The sequence below is a fragment of the Podarcis gaigeae genome, assembly GCF_964106915.1.
Source record: "Podarcis gaigeae genome assembly, chromosome: 12".
NCBI lineage: Eukaryota > Metazoa > Chordata > Lepidosauria > Squamata > Lacertidae > Podarcis > Podarcis gaigeae.
The window spans coordinates 39724298-39739499 of record NC_139688.1 but is presented as its reverse complement, the minus strand read 5'-3'; positions in this window follow the sequence as shown (position 1 = coordinate 39739499).

Genomic DNA, 15202 nt, shown 5'->3' with positions numbered 1-15202 from the left:
GCCTCCACCGGTGAGAGCCACCTCGGAGTCTTACTCTCCAATAAGTCTTTATATTTTGTCCAGACCCTCCAAATTGCTCTTCTGACAATATGGTTTTTAAACAATTTGTGCACTTTAACCTTGTCATACCACAAATATGCATGCCACCCAAACGCATTGTCAAACCCTTCCAGATCTAGGACGTCAGTGTTCTCCAATAAAATCCAATCTTTCAACCAGCAGAAGGCTGCAGATTCATAATATAACCTCAAGTCTGGCAGGGCAAATCCCCCTCTTTCTTTCGCATCAGTTAATATTTTAAACTTTATTCGGGGCTTTTTGCCCTGCCAAACAAACTTAGAAATATCCTTCTGCCACTTTCCAAAACATTCCACCTTGTCCACGATCTGTAGGGCCTGAAACAAAAATAACATTTTCGGCAGTACATTCATCTTTACAGCAGCTATTCGGCCTAACAAGGAAAGTTTCAATCTTGACCATGTTTCCAAATCTCTTTTGATTTTTGACCAACATTTCTCATAGTTATCTTTAAACAAATTCAAATTTTTGGAGGTCAGGTACACCCCTAGGTATTTTACTTTTTTAACCACATTCAACTCCGTTTCTTTAGAGAACTCATCTGTTTCTGTAACTGTCAAATTTTTTGCTAAAACCTTGGTTTTTTGCTTATTTAACTTAAACCCCGCCACCCGACCAAAGTCAGAAATTAATTCTAACACTCTTTTAGTACTGGAGACTGGTTCCTGAAGTGTTAATACCAAGTCATCTGCAAATGCTTTCAATTTATATTGTTTCACTCCGACCTCAATTCCCTGAACCAACCGGTCCTTTCTAATCATGTTTAGCAACACCTCCAGAACTGAGATGAACAATAGGGGGGATAGAGGGCACCCCTGACGTGTCCCTTTTTCAATTTTAAACTCCTCTGTCACCACATTGTTTACTATCAATTTAGCTTTTTGTTCTGTGTAGATTGCTTCTATACCATTTTCGAACCCCCGCCCCACTCCCATCCCTTCCAAATTTTTCTTCATAAACATCCAAGAAATATTATCAAAGGCCTTCTCTGCATCAACAAAAATCAAAACCGCTCTGGTATTAAGATTTGTTTGTAGAAGTTCCAAAATGTCAATAATGTTTCTTGTGTTATCAAACAAATGCCTACCAGGGAGAAAGCCAGCCTGGTCCTTATGAATCACTTCATTTAGTACTTTTTTAAGTCTACTTGCCAAAATATCTGCAAAAATTTTATAATCCACATTTAGGAGTGAAATGGGGCGGTAATTCTTAAGTTGAGTCTTTTCAGTTTCTAATTTAGGTATCAATGTGATGAAAGCTTCTTTCCACGTTTCTGGTGCCTTCCTTCCCTCCATAATCTGGTTACAAACCTCCATCAAAGGTTGTATCAAATAGTCCTTTAAAACTTTATAATATTTGGAGGTTAGGCCGTCAGGGCCTGGGGACTTGCCAAGTTGAAGATTTTGAATGGCACTTTCAATTTCTTGCTGTGTAATGTTACAGTTCAGGTTTGTTCTCATTTCCAGGGGTATTTTTTGTAATCCATTAGTTTTAAGAAATTGATCCACCTCGGAAGCTTTTTGCGGCCCTTGTGAATAGAGTTCTTTGAAGTACCTCTGGAAGCACTTTCTGATTTCCTCGGGCTTCTGAACCATTCTCCCTTCAATCTCTAGATTTGTAACTGTATTAAGCTTTTGTCTCTTTTTCAACTGCCAGGCTAGCAGTTTCCCACACTTATTCGCCGATTCGAAGGATCTTTGTTTCATTTGTTTAATTTTCCATTCCACCTCCTGATTTATCAATTTTGAATATTGCGCCTGGAAAAATTTCACTTCTCTTAGCACATCCTTCGACTTAGGCCTAGATCTTAATTTTTTCTCTCCTTCTCTTATTTTCTCCAATATCTTCTCCTTCTTTTCATTCCAGAGCCTTTTCTTAATCGTGTTTTGTTGTATTAGAAACCCTCTCATAACTGCCTTACTTGCGTCCCAGATTGTTCTTTTTTCCACGGTGGTATTCAAATTTATCTCAAAATAGTCCTTTAAAGTTTTTGGGGCCTTCTTCACAATCTCCTGATCTCTTAATAAAGTGTCATTCATTTTCCATCTAAAGGAGCCGGTTGTATTAAGTCTCAATTCCACTTTCAAAGCATTATGGTCGGAGCAGGTTTTTGGGCAGATTTCCACTTTTCTAGTCTTAGGTGCCAGTCCTCTAGTTGTCCATATTTGGTCGATTCGTGTCCATGTCAGATGAGCTTCAGAAAAGAAAGTCCCTTCTTTCCCTAGAGGGTTCTTAACCCTCCAAATGTCAACTAAGTCCATATTGTCTGTCATTTCAAAGAAAGTTTTAGGTAGTCTGCCATCTTTCGATATGTTGACACTTTGTGACTTATCCATATTTACAGACACAACCCCATTCATATCACCCAGCATAATGATGTTACTATAGTCCAAGTAATCCAGCATAGTCTCATGCAGCTTCCTGAAAAATTCCGACTTTCCCTCATTTGGAGCATATATTCCTAATATCAAAAATTTTTCTCCTTGTGTCTGTATTTCAATCGCCAAAATTCGGCCATGTTCATCTTTAAATAAGAATTTCGGTGACAGGCTCTCCTTTGCGTATATCACCACTCCTCTTTTCTTAACTTTGTCCGAAGAAATAAATTCTTGGCCTAGTCTTTTATTGATTAACACTTTTCTATGGAGCCTTGTCACATGTGTTTCTTGTAGGCAAATAACGTCCAATTGTTCCTTTTTCAAAATGTGAAAAACTTTTCTTCTTTTTTCCAGGGAATTTCCGCCATTTATGTTCCAACTAAGAAGCTGCAGAGACATCCTGAATCAATTGACGGGTTCTACAATGGGGTATCTAAGCTTCCCTCCGATCCCGGAGGAGGTAGTGCTGGTCCAGATCCAGGTGGTATAACTCTTGGAGGTGGTCCCGGTGGTGGTGGAGGCCAAGAAGCTGCAGCTCCTTTTTGCAGGTCCTCCTCGTGGTCGTGTAGGAACTTCTGCTGGTCTTCAGGTGATTTAATTTTTATTTTCCTTCCTTTGTAAGTAAATGAAAGTCCTTGTGGAAACTCCCACCTATAAGGAATTCCGTTGTGTCTCAACAATTTAGTCAGGTCTATATAGGTAGTCCTAAGTTCCAAGATATATTTGGGTATATCTCTGTAAATTTCGGCCCTTTTGCCTTCTATCTCCAAAGATTTCTTGAAATGTAGGCCTAATATCTTATCCCTTTCTTCTCTTGATCTCAGCGCAACTAAGCAGTCTCTGGACTTGTCTTTCTTTACTGATTTTCCCAGTCTAAAGGCTGTCACAATTTTAAAGTCCTTTTCTTCCTCAATTCCCCAGAAATTGGAGAACAAAAGTGTCAAAAATCCCTCTAAATTGTCTTGCTCCAGTTCCGGGATAGCCCTTATCCTGAGATTGCTTTCTTTACTTTTCAGTTCAACCAATGACAGGTAGGCTTGTTGTTCCCCTACCTGTCTTTTCAGAGGTCTTACTTCTCCTTTAATTTCATCAACCTTTAAATTCGCCTGTTCTGCTTTTTGGTTGGCTTCCACAGCTAATTTGTAATTTTCTGCCGTAGCTCCTTGCAATTTCTCAATTGCCTGAGTGTGCTGCGAAACCTGTTCAGTTAATTTGCCAATAGAGGATGTAGCTTGGTCAATTTTTGATGTTTGATTGTCCACTTTTTGATTTAAAACTGCCAATTGTTCCAAAATTTGTTTCAAAACTGTTTCAGATCCTCCAGTTGCCATATCTTCTGCAGCAGGCTGTGCAAGTTCCACCTCCTGTGCTGTCAGCACAGTTGGGACGGATGATCTGCGTTGATGAGTTAAAGTTGTTTGCAAGAGTTGCCCAGATTTTTTCTCTTTTTCTTTATCTTTGGCTTTAGCTGCTCTTGTTCTCCCTGTGCCGCTCATTCCACACCTGCCTCTGTTCAAGGTCAGATGATCTTTTGTCCCATGGGAAAGACAAGTCCCAAGTATAAACAAATTAAACCACAAAAAGTTTCAATAAAGCTCAATTCCCAGGCCACTATACTTCCACAGTCCTATAGGGGGAGTATTTCAAAGTTTCAAAGAAGAAAGGAACTATTTTCCGCCATTGAAGTTCCTCTATTCCCCATGTTAAATTTTTGTAGTTCCCAAACACAAAAGGAAGGTTTCCAAAGCTTCCAATCTCTTAAAATCCAGCCACAAGGTGTCAAGAGAGGTCCAAGCAACAATGTTAAACATTAATGTCTCAGTCTATGCAACAGTTTCAATTTCTGCAACAATGTCGTCAATTTGACAGCAGTTTGACAGTTCTCTTCTATACACTGGCAGCCCGATGACGGGGTTATCCCTTTCAACTCCGTTTAGCTCAAAGATAGGGGGACAGTTCCAAAGAATAAAAATCCATAAGTTTCACAATTCTTTCCCTTTTATCCTCAAAATGCAAAGTCTATCAATGCACTCTTTCTTCCACTTTTACAGTCCCTTTTAAATACTTCAGCTCGTTTCAGAGCCCTTGCTTTGATCTAATTAGCAGAGTCGGGAGGCGGACTTCCTGTTACTCGCCTCCCGTTTCCAGCCGAATTTCTTCAATTTAAATTAAGAATTTAAGCCCCTTACTCACGGGTATGTTGCTCCAATTCCAATATTTTCAAGAAGAAAGGTCAGCGCTCATCAGCAGCAGCAGCGCGGCTTTGCTTCCACGAAAAGAGCGATGAACTCACAGCGCCGCTCCCCCTTTCACGTTCCGGAGCCTCTTACGAGGCTCCTTCTCCGCTTCTGGGGGGGCTCCAGGCGCCCGCCGAGTCCCACGGCCGCAGGCTCGCTCTGCCTGCGGTTTTTCTTGATGGGTCTCCACTTTGCCGCAGCGGACGACCCTTTTTCGCGGAGCCCCTCTTCACAGCGCGAAGAGGACCGCCATTGCTGTTTCGCGCCGCCTCTGGAAGTCCCACAGAACGCAATTTTAAAGGCTTGCTTTCCCTCTGCCAGGCATAGGCAGAACAACAGCAGCAGCCCCGTTGTTGAATCGGATTTGGATCTGCCGTAATTTTACGCTGGCTTAATTTACACCAGCTTATTAATTGAGCATAGGATTGCTCCCTATGTATGGCAAGACCTCTTCTCTAGCAGCACCTCTTAATATTAGACAGGTACCATCATCACACTGTTTTTAGTGCCTGCTTAAAAACAACAACAACTTGTGTTGTTGTTGTTAACAAATCTACCCAGACACGTAATTTTATTGCATATATTTGTTTTGAAAATGAATTTTATACTATTTTATGGAAACCACTTAGAAGGTTCTTATTTAAAAAATTTTGATATATATACACACAATGTAGATGAAGTTTATCAAGCAGTGGCAAACTTTGAACCTAGGTCGCCTTAAGAACAAAATATTAAGTGTTGCTACCTGGCTACAAAAGAGTTAAAGGGGGAGGGGAATGTCTGCCCCAAATATCCATTTCCTGATTCAGGGCTGAATTAAAAAGGCTGTTTTGTGTTCCTGACATCCAAGCCAAGCCTGCATCCCAAGCTAAAGGAAAGTGTAATTTTTATTAACATATTTCATACCAGAAGCCCTTTTTAGCTGGCTTTATATTTTAAAAAGCCCTCTGCTGAGCTGCCTTGTGGCGCCGAATTATTTTGTAAACATGTTTTTAAATATCCCTTTCCAGTCCCTCACCACCTTATCTTTCCCACTCGTGGGACCGAAGGATATTTTCCCTGACATTTTAAAGCATTAAACAGCTCCAGGGCTGAAGGAAACATTTTTTGCCTGTAATCTTTGAAAAGTTTAGTTGTCAAGGAGACAACAGTTTGACGATCAGGTATGGCGGCCTAGGCAGAGGCACTAAAAGATTTGTGAAAAGTAGGGGCAAAGATGCCAGTTATACCTGGAGGCAAACCTGTTCAGCGTTCCAGAGCACCTCGCTTCCTGGCAAATCTTTTGCAACGCAATTATGCAGCCACTCTTTAGATGGTGCCATCTTTTGAGGGAGGCATCATTAAAGCACCTTGCTCTGATGATGTATTACCCTAATAAATTACCGGTTTGAGGTGCGCTCTGGAAATGTCACTCATAAGATTGCTGCTTTCCTGGGAAGGCAGGGTCCAAGAGTAGATTAGATGTAATTACAGAATAAATGACAGCCAACAAGAAACACACTAGAGTTGCTCTCCTCACTCTAGGCAAAATAAGAAAGGGGGGGTGGGAGACGAGGCCATTAACCGAGTCTCTTTTCAGGTATTATTGCTGGTGCCAGAGTGGGGATAGGGAGCTCGTAAAAATCCGAAAATAAGGAGAAGAAAAGAAACAGCTGTTTTGTGTTTGCAGCTTGTCTGAAAGTCATAATCCACCTGGAAACTTGTATAAATCATTTTGATGCACTGTAGACTACAGAAAACCATCCAACTGCACACACACGCACACAAACAATAATGAAATTTATTCCACTGTTAAAGCAGATTCGTTATGAATACAGAGCTGGTCCACCTACTGGCTGTCAGCTGAGAAGCAGGAGACTCAAGAAGCCTGCTTTTGCCTTGAGGGGAAGTGGGCTTGAGTGGTAATTGAACAGTCTCACCTGCCCCTGACTGCAATTCCTGCCACTGCCACTAGGAGTCTATAACCTTATTAGGGTCCAGGTTCATGAACTGCCCAGAATCTCACCAATAGCTACAGTGCACTGGCAACCTTCTTCCTTAAAGGTAAAGGGACTCCTGACCATTACGTCCAGTCGTGACCGACTCAGGGGTTGCGGCGCTCATCTCACTTTACAGGCCGAGGGAGCCGGCGTTTGTCTGCAGACAGCTTCTGGGTCATGTGGCCAGCATGACTGAACTGCTTCTGGCGAACCAGAGCAGTGCACGGAAACGCTGTTTACCTTCCTGCCAGAGCGGTGCCTATTTATCGGCTTGCACTTCATGCTTTCGAACTGCTAGGTTGGCAGGAGCTGGGACCAAACAACGGGAGCTCACCCCGTCGTGGGGATTCAAACCGCTGACCTTCTGATCGGCAAGTCCTAGGCTCTGTGGTTTGACCCACAGTGCCACCCGCGTCCCACCTTCTTCCTTATTTACCCACTATTTCAGGTATTCTGTGCCAGAATTACGGCATCCACCACCCAAGCAAGAAATCGGGTTTCACAGTTCTTCATCATCAACATTTCAACTACCAGTTTCTAAAGAGCTGGATTTCTAGTTGGGGAAAGGGATAAATTACATTTAAAGGTGGACCTACAAAATCCACACTTTATGAAATGATATTTAAACCAAATCACAACCATTTTTCCAAATTCGCACAGACAGTTTTCATGCCAAGCCATGTGTACAAAAATTCACAGGGCATTTTTTACTAGGGTAAAGTGTGCATTAGCATGCATGTATTTTTATTTTTCAAAATCACATACAAAAATCATTTGTGTTAAAGAATGTTGCTTTGCAAAAATGTACATATTATGCAAAATTGCGTGCAAGAACTGTATATATTTGAAGAAATTTCACTAAAATGCTGGTGGCCTTTAAAAAAAAAAACAAGGAAAAAGCCACCAGAGACTAATGTGAACTTAAGGTTGGAAAAATGAGGAACCGAGAGAGCCCGAAATTGACAAATTCCCCCATCCCTTGTTAGTAACTTTCTAAGTTGCGGTGGAATGCACTAGCAGCCCCATAGACCAAAGTAATATCAGGCAGAACTTGCTGCAATCAGTAGGTGGGGCTCTAGGGCCCTACACAATCCCATCTCCCACTGCAATATTGACTCCTTTGCCCCAGCTGTCCATCTCTGTGATCCTATGTGTGGCCCTAGGCTTGGCCCTGTATGATCTCTTAAAGGTAGGTTTGTCACTTTTTCATCTGGTAAATTATGGGTAGTTAAGTAATTCGCCACATCAAATGGCGGGGGACAACAAGAAGAACATCAAAGGGCTTATTGAGAACACAGGATAATTGTGGGGATCTGGTGACAAAATATTTATATAGCTTTCCGTCAGCTAAAGAAGGAGGGACTGCAGGGCATTTGCTACGTCTCCTCCTCCCTGCCAGTTATTCTGGGACTGCAGAGCTGGAGACATATGATGGCCTCCTCCATTGGCCAGGGGACTAAGACCTGCTGGGTATGTGAGTTTTGGTATTACATGTGCCATGGCTCCAGCACTGAGCTCAGAGCTGGAGTGGGGGCCCTGGCCAACTTTGGGGTGCTCCCCACCAGGTATGAAATTAGACCAACATGCCAAGCTTTGTGGTTTTGAGCACACACACTGTTGGCCAGAGTGTGCAGCAGTGGTGTGTGGCCAGTGTACTGGGGGACAAGGTTAGTCTCCTAAATGTTCCCTTGGTGACTCCTTCCTTCCTTTTTTGGGGGGGGGGTAAATTTTTTATTAGGTTTTACATTTTTATCAAGATCACATCAAACAATATAATCACAAAATAAATTCCCGCTTCTTCCCCCCACCCCCATAACTTTTGTCAACTTCCCTTTCTGGTTTTTAATATAATAACTTCTCCTGTTTGCTGTCATATATCTTAATATTGTAATCTTTAAATTAATCCTTATTATATTCATATCATTTTAGCCTCCTCTTCATATTTTCTATCTTTGTTTTGTTAGTTGTAAGTGTTTAATCAAATGCTGCTAGTGAGTCCATTTCCTTACGTTGTTTCCATAAGTACAATATGAAAGGTTCCCAGTATTTTTTAAAAGTCTCTATTGTCCTTGTCTTTGAGTCCTTCTGTTAGCTTCACCATTTCAGCATATTCTTGTTAGGATATTTCCGTTCCACCTTAAAAGGGAGCAGGCTTTGTGAGTCACAGAGTCTGCGTATTTCCTGTTCACAGGATGTTTCTGTTGTGTCTATGCTTTCGTTTCTCTCTCTGCCTGAGCAGACTGAAGCAGGCAGTCATGTCTTTTCTTTGTTCTGACCAACGCTGAATAAACTTCTAAATAATACTCTCCTGCGTGCATCTTTCGCTGTGCGAATTCTGCTGATAGAGCGTGCATCAGTTCTGGAATGTGGCACAAGATATTTTCTGGAGCTCGTGTCGCTAATTGCTGATACTGTATCTATGGGAGGTCGATGGATCATCCGGAGGCGATGTGGGGGCCATGATGGGCCATATCTCCCTGGCAGTATCCCGACAATTCCATCAATTTTTCTTGCCATTGTTCTTTTGTTGGTATTTCATCGCTTTTCCATCTTTGTGCTAGCAAAATCCTTGGTGCCTCCTTCCTAAAGCTCAGGAAGCTTCTGCCCAGCTTAGGGAAGGAGGCCCAATGCTCACGCACACGATGTCAGGTATGCAACATCGCATCCCCCCACCCCACCCCCACCCATTGCCCTCACAAGCTGGCACCTCTGGCCTTAACTGATCCCCTACTAAAAAATTCACCACAGGCCACTGGTGTGCAGAGCCTGAGATAGGACCCACACCAAAGCTGGCCTGAGCCTGAACCCATCAGACAAACCAAGTGCCTTGGTAACATCCACATATTTCTACATTCTAGCTACTCCAAAATGTCAACAGCCACCGACAATAAGTTGTCAGATATCTTGATCCAACTTCTAGTACAAATCATGAATAGCACACATTGGGGAGAGCTTCTATGGCACCCAGGAACATATAATGGTGGTAACTGGATAATTTGTATGACCAGCACTTGTCAACACTTGTTCACATTTGCTCAGCCCCATTACATATAAGCGATTGTTTGTTGAATAATTGGATATAGGAGGGGCAATTCCTGTATCTACTGGAAAACCATGATGCCACTTATCAGCATCAGGTCATGCTTCCACCATGGAAGGAAGACTGGGTGCTTCCATGTTCCAACAGCCAATCAGCCCATTGTTTTTCAATGTCGCTTTGAGTTCATCTTTTTTTTTAAAAAAAAGCAATTAATCAATACAAATAATAAGACTAAAATGAAGGAGTACTGCAGCCTAGATGGGATTAGAACAGAAGGAACTTCACACATCACTAAGAGGGACATAGCCATTTGGTAGCTATAATTTAAACCTACATGTATTTCTTTAACTTACCATTCTCTGTTTAAAAGGGATACATGAAAACATCCGAGATTACATTATAGTCATTGTTCGATGACCTATTGTGGTTTGTTACATCGTGGACCTTTAATAATGAGTCAATCTGCTGCACTGAAAAGGTTCATAAAAAGATGAAGGCAAGCGCTGCTTAGGCAACAGCCTTCTTTATTCCAAAAGGACACCATCAAGTCACAGGATCTTTTAGTCCTTTTGTTTTTATTGTTAACAACTGGACTTAGAGGCTTTAAAATCTTTTTCCCTTGTCGCATTGATTTCCTCCCATGTATGTTAAATGGAGTTGAAATCAACATGACTGCTTTTGTTTAACAGCTAGGAATTCAACTTGCAAAGTGCATTAACATGCCCAACCACCTCTGTTTGTTCACCACCATCAACTAAAAATAAAAATAAAAGCATGATTCAGTGTACAAAGATGTTTGGTAGCAGCTATGGGTGAGGAAATATGGCAGCATTGCTGTTACTGTTGTAAAAAAAAAAGGAATCTACATATTTTGAGGAAATTACTTACTAAATGAGCTGAATAAATACCTAGAACAAAAGATGCCAGATGGTTAAGTAACAAATACACCTTGAACTATAGCTTAAAACAAACATACAGTGTAATCCTAGCCATGTTTACTCAGAAGTAAGCCCTAAGTTTAATAGGGCTCGCTCTTTATTAATAGGACATATAAAACATCTACTGTGGAACAGCAAAGCTAAAAAAAGAAAAGTTAAACATTTTTCTCTTCAAAATTTTCAGGGCTGTCTACGATAATGAATAAAAATACATTTGTTGCATCTTTGAGCTTAGCAAATACAGTTGCTTAGACCTACTATGTTCCTTCATTTTGCAGCGGTAGTGGATAGGGAGACCTAAAAGGATGTCTACTTCTGAAAGACATGAAAAGTCAGAGGCAGCGGGAAAGCGTAGACAAAGGGTTGGGAAGACTTGATGCTAGAAAGAAACAACAAACTCGTCACATGTTAGCTGGGAAGTGTGTCTAGGTCATACAGCTTTCTCAAGGGGATGGGACTTGCCACGTTCTGGCAACTCAGGCATGGAGAAGAAATTCAGTTTGATTCACATACCTAATATGTACTTCCCATACGAGAACTGAAAAACATCCAACCTTTGCAATTCACACCACTATGATTTTTACGATGCAGCACTCCAACAAAATAATGCATGCAAAAATGTGTACGTTAGGGGAAATGCATTAAGTAATACAAAAACGAATTAATTTAAGGGAAATTGCTTGCAGAAAATGTGCATTTTAGGCAAAATAGCACACAAAACCTGTTTATCAGGAAAAATGCACATCAGAAGGCCAGTGAGGACTTTAAAAAATTTGCACATGGGTGCAGAAAGGTGGAGAACTGAAGAAAAAAAAATGATAAACAGAAAGAAGGTGAAATTGGCCATTTTTGTCTGTCCTCCCCAGCACTTACCTGAAAAGGGCTTATGCAAGGAGAAATTAAGAACCTTGTTCTGTGGGGGAGGCTGCAAAGCTCTAAAGATTCTCTTATGGACTGGACTCTTAGCCAATCAAATCATTCCAGGGTTGGTTGGTTTTTTGCCAATACGGGAATTCAATGCAAATTGCTGACAGTAGCAGATGAGAGGGAGTAGCTGTCAGAAAAGGCACATCTCACCAAGAGGTGGGGAAATGTGAAATTCCCTGCGTGTTGAAAAAGAGGAAGCTAGAAGAAAGATTTTCATGTTAACTTAATGGCAGGCAGGTGCAAAACTGACTTTGCATTTCACTAAATTCCAAAATACTGGTCATGACTTTGTAACACTATTTTTAACATCACAGGTTTTTCTTTTCCCAGCATACAGTACTTCTGTGGTGTGCCTTCTGGTTCTTAATTGTTCTCTTATTTCTGATCTAAATGAACTGAAGCCTTAGAGCATGTTTAAAATTAATTCTTAGATCTTCTACTGACTCAATTTAGACACCTACATTAGAAATCTGATTGATATATTAACACCATTAATTACTTATTTGACCCATTCATTTAACATATCTGCACAAGCCTAATTGAAGCAGCCTACACTGAATCCTAAATCCTACTTAATGAATCAAAAATTAATTTTTGAAAAACTCATTTGCTGTCCTTGTGTGGTGGTGAATTGGGCCGTTCAAGCCTTCTGCCCTTACGTGATGTCCCCAGCCTGGCCCCATTGCGTGTAAGTAGCAAACAGCATTATTGTATAGGCTACTCAAACCGAAACCCATTGCAGCCTTGCAGGGCCCACCTCACATCTAAGGTGACACTCTCTTTAAAATGCATTCTTTAAATTTTATAAAGTTACAAAGGGAAATGCTTAACACTGGGGTACAAGGAGAGGTAAATATGGGAAGCTATCTTAAACTGAGTCAGACCATTGGCCCTTCTAGCTCAGTATTGCATACCCCCCAAAGTATCCTTGAAAAACTGGGACGTCTCATTTTCCCCCGCGAGAGCAGGGCAACCATTTTAGACACTGTGGTATTGCGTAATTTCACATGAGATCTCGCCTGGAAAAAAAACGCTCTTTGAGGGGGCCACGATCTCACACAGTGCCCCCAAATGCATGTTTTGGGGCACCGTGAGAGCACGGCCCTGAATAAAGCACGTATTTTGGGTTCTGTGATCTCATGTGGGTCACACGACTCACACAGGAGCCCCGTCCAGGACTGGTTTAAAGCAGGGGGAGCAGGAGCTATGAAGCAGTACATTAACGATGGAGACCTGAACATAACACATAGGTGAGCTTGTCACAGACTTCCCATCTATGGGGAGTCGTATTATATATTGATTTGAATAATAATAATAATTTCTAAATGTGCATCTCTACATAACAATTACCATATGCAAATGTTATGCAAATCTGCTTTGTCTTCTGTTTGTGTGAGATTTGAAGCATTTAGTCAGTTGCTTTCCCCCATTCCCACGGAGGGCCAGGGTGTGACAGAGAGAAATGGACACACTCCCTGGGTACAGTTGTTGTTGTTGTTTCTCCTCAAAAATGGTTGTCTTTTTTTTCCCCTCTGGGCACTACTCTGTCCTCTCAATCTGAAGGAATCACCATCCTCTTTGACAGAAGGATTACAAGAGGCCAGGACCATATCCTGTCATGTTCTGTGCTTATATTAAAGGCAAAATATATACTTCTAATCCTTGTAATATCTAAAATCCTGGCCTGGGGAGAAACAGGTAATGCAACTCATTATGGAAGAGACACCTGTGTTGCAGAAATTCCCTGGGGCTACAGAACGGAAAGTGCTGAGCTAAGTGAGCCTAGCAGAGCTGTGCTTTTAGGAACTTGGAGGCAGGTAGTGATCTGCTGAAATAACCGAGGAATACATTTCCCTTTGGTTCCACCCATGCCATCATCCATTCCCACACAAAGAATGAAGCACCTCACAAAGTACTAGTCCTCTGCAGAAAGAGGAAGAGGCAGTTTGTTCAAAGCCTACAGCAAATAAAGGTTGCTCAGAGTCTGGGCTTTGGCTCAACGTGAGAAGTGATTGGAAGGAAGGAGTGACTTCAAGAATTCTAAGCAATTCACCACAATTGAGGCTTTGCCATCTTGAGGAGCAAGAAGAGCAGGAAAGGGTATGTGAAAAGTTAGTAAATAAAATACAGAGCAAAAAATATTACATTTTGGCACAGCCACAAATATCTCATCACTTTTGGGCACCCATCACTGTGGGCAGGCAGCATATAATAATATTAAATTATAAATATAATTTAATCACTTAATAAATTAAGCAGTACCTCCATTTTCATCTCTTTCTGCCTAGTCTGCCCCCATACCCTCATGTGTGAAAATACGGAGAAAATAATGACTCCTATTATAAGAGTCATATACTAAGAGTAGACCTATTGGAAATAATAGCTATAACAAACTTAGGCCCATTAATTTCAATGTGTCCATTCAGAGTAGAACTTAGTTGGCTACAGCCCCAAGGTTATGGTCTGTTGCTAATTTTCGTATGATTGTAAAGCAGAACTGTATTCATCACATCTATCGGCAGAATTCCGTTCTCATCATTTTCGTGTTGGTGATGTTTTCTACTAATATAGTGAAGTGAAATGTACAGGTCTGAAATCCAAGGCTGAATATGTCAAGTATCTTGAGTAAATTTTGCTATTTAAATTATAACGTATCTGGCAATCCTACCTGTATAGCACATCTCTGAGACTCAGAGTCGTACTTATGCAGTGTCCCTTATTTTGAAAAGTTATCCTTTACTCTAGGGCAGCCTTCACCCAACCTGGTCCTTCCCCTCCAGATGTCTTGGACTACGATTCTCACCAGCCACAGTGTGGTGTAGTGGTTAAGAGCGGTAGTATCGTAATCTGGGGAACCGGGTTCGCGTCTCCGCTCCTCCACATGAAGCTGCTGGGTGACCTTGGGCCAGTCACACTTCTCTGAAGTCTGTCAGCCACACTCACCTCACAGAGTGTTTGTTGTGGGGGAGAAAGGGAAAGGAGAATGTTAGCCGCTTTGAGACTCCTTAAAGGGAGTGAAAGGCGGGATATCAAATCCAAACTCTTCTTCTTCTTCTTCAGAAACATCTGGAAGGAATAGGCAGGAGGATCTTGCTCTATGGAGCATAATGGAATGGCCATTCATTAACCCAAGTCAGCAGGTCAGGAGCCAGATCTCAGCAGAATCACTTCATCATGAAACATTGATCCTGCAAATGCAAATATTTATCCTAGTTTGCCTTTCGATGGTGAACCACCTGGCTTTCTGTGGGGTTAGACATGACTCTGATAGTAGAATTTAGCCGAGAGTTCAGGGAACGGTGCAGGAAATTCACCCTGATTGATTCTATGTTAGATGTTAGTCTTCTCATTTTTAAAACTTGAAATCCTGTGCAACGTCTTGCAAAGAAGTTGGTTCAATAAAGAGTACTACCTTACCTACTTTGTCTCTTGCACATTTAATACAGTTACATATAAATCAAAGTCAAACTTGTTGCGGTCGTTTTTTTGGTTTCTTTATTCTGCAGTGTTGTGGATTTTATCAATAAATCAGTGGGACTTGCAGAAGAATTCAGGCCTTGTGTTTCCAGGGAAAAGGCTGAGAGGACATCATGGGAGAGCTTCATTTCCCCTCTTTTCACTTTTT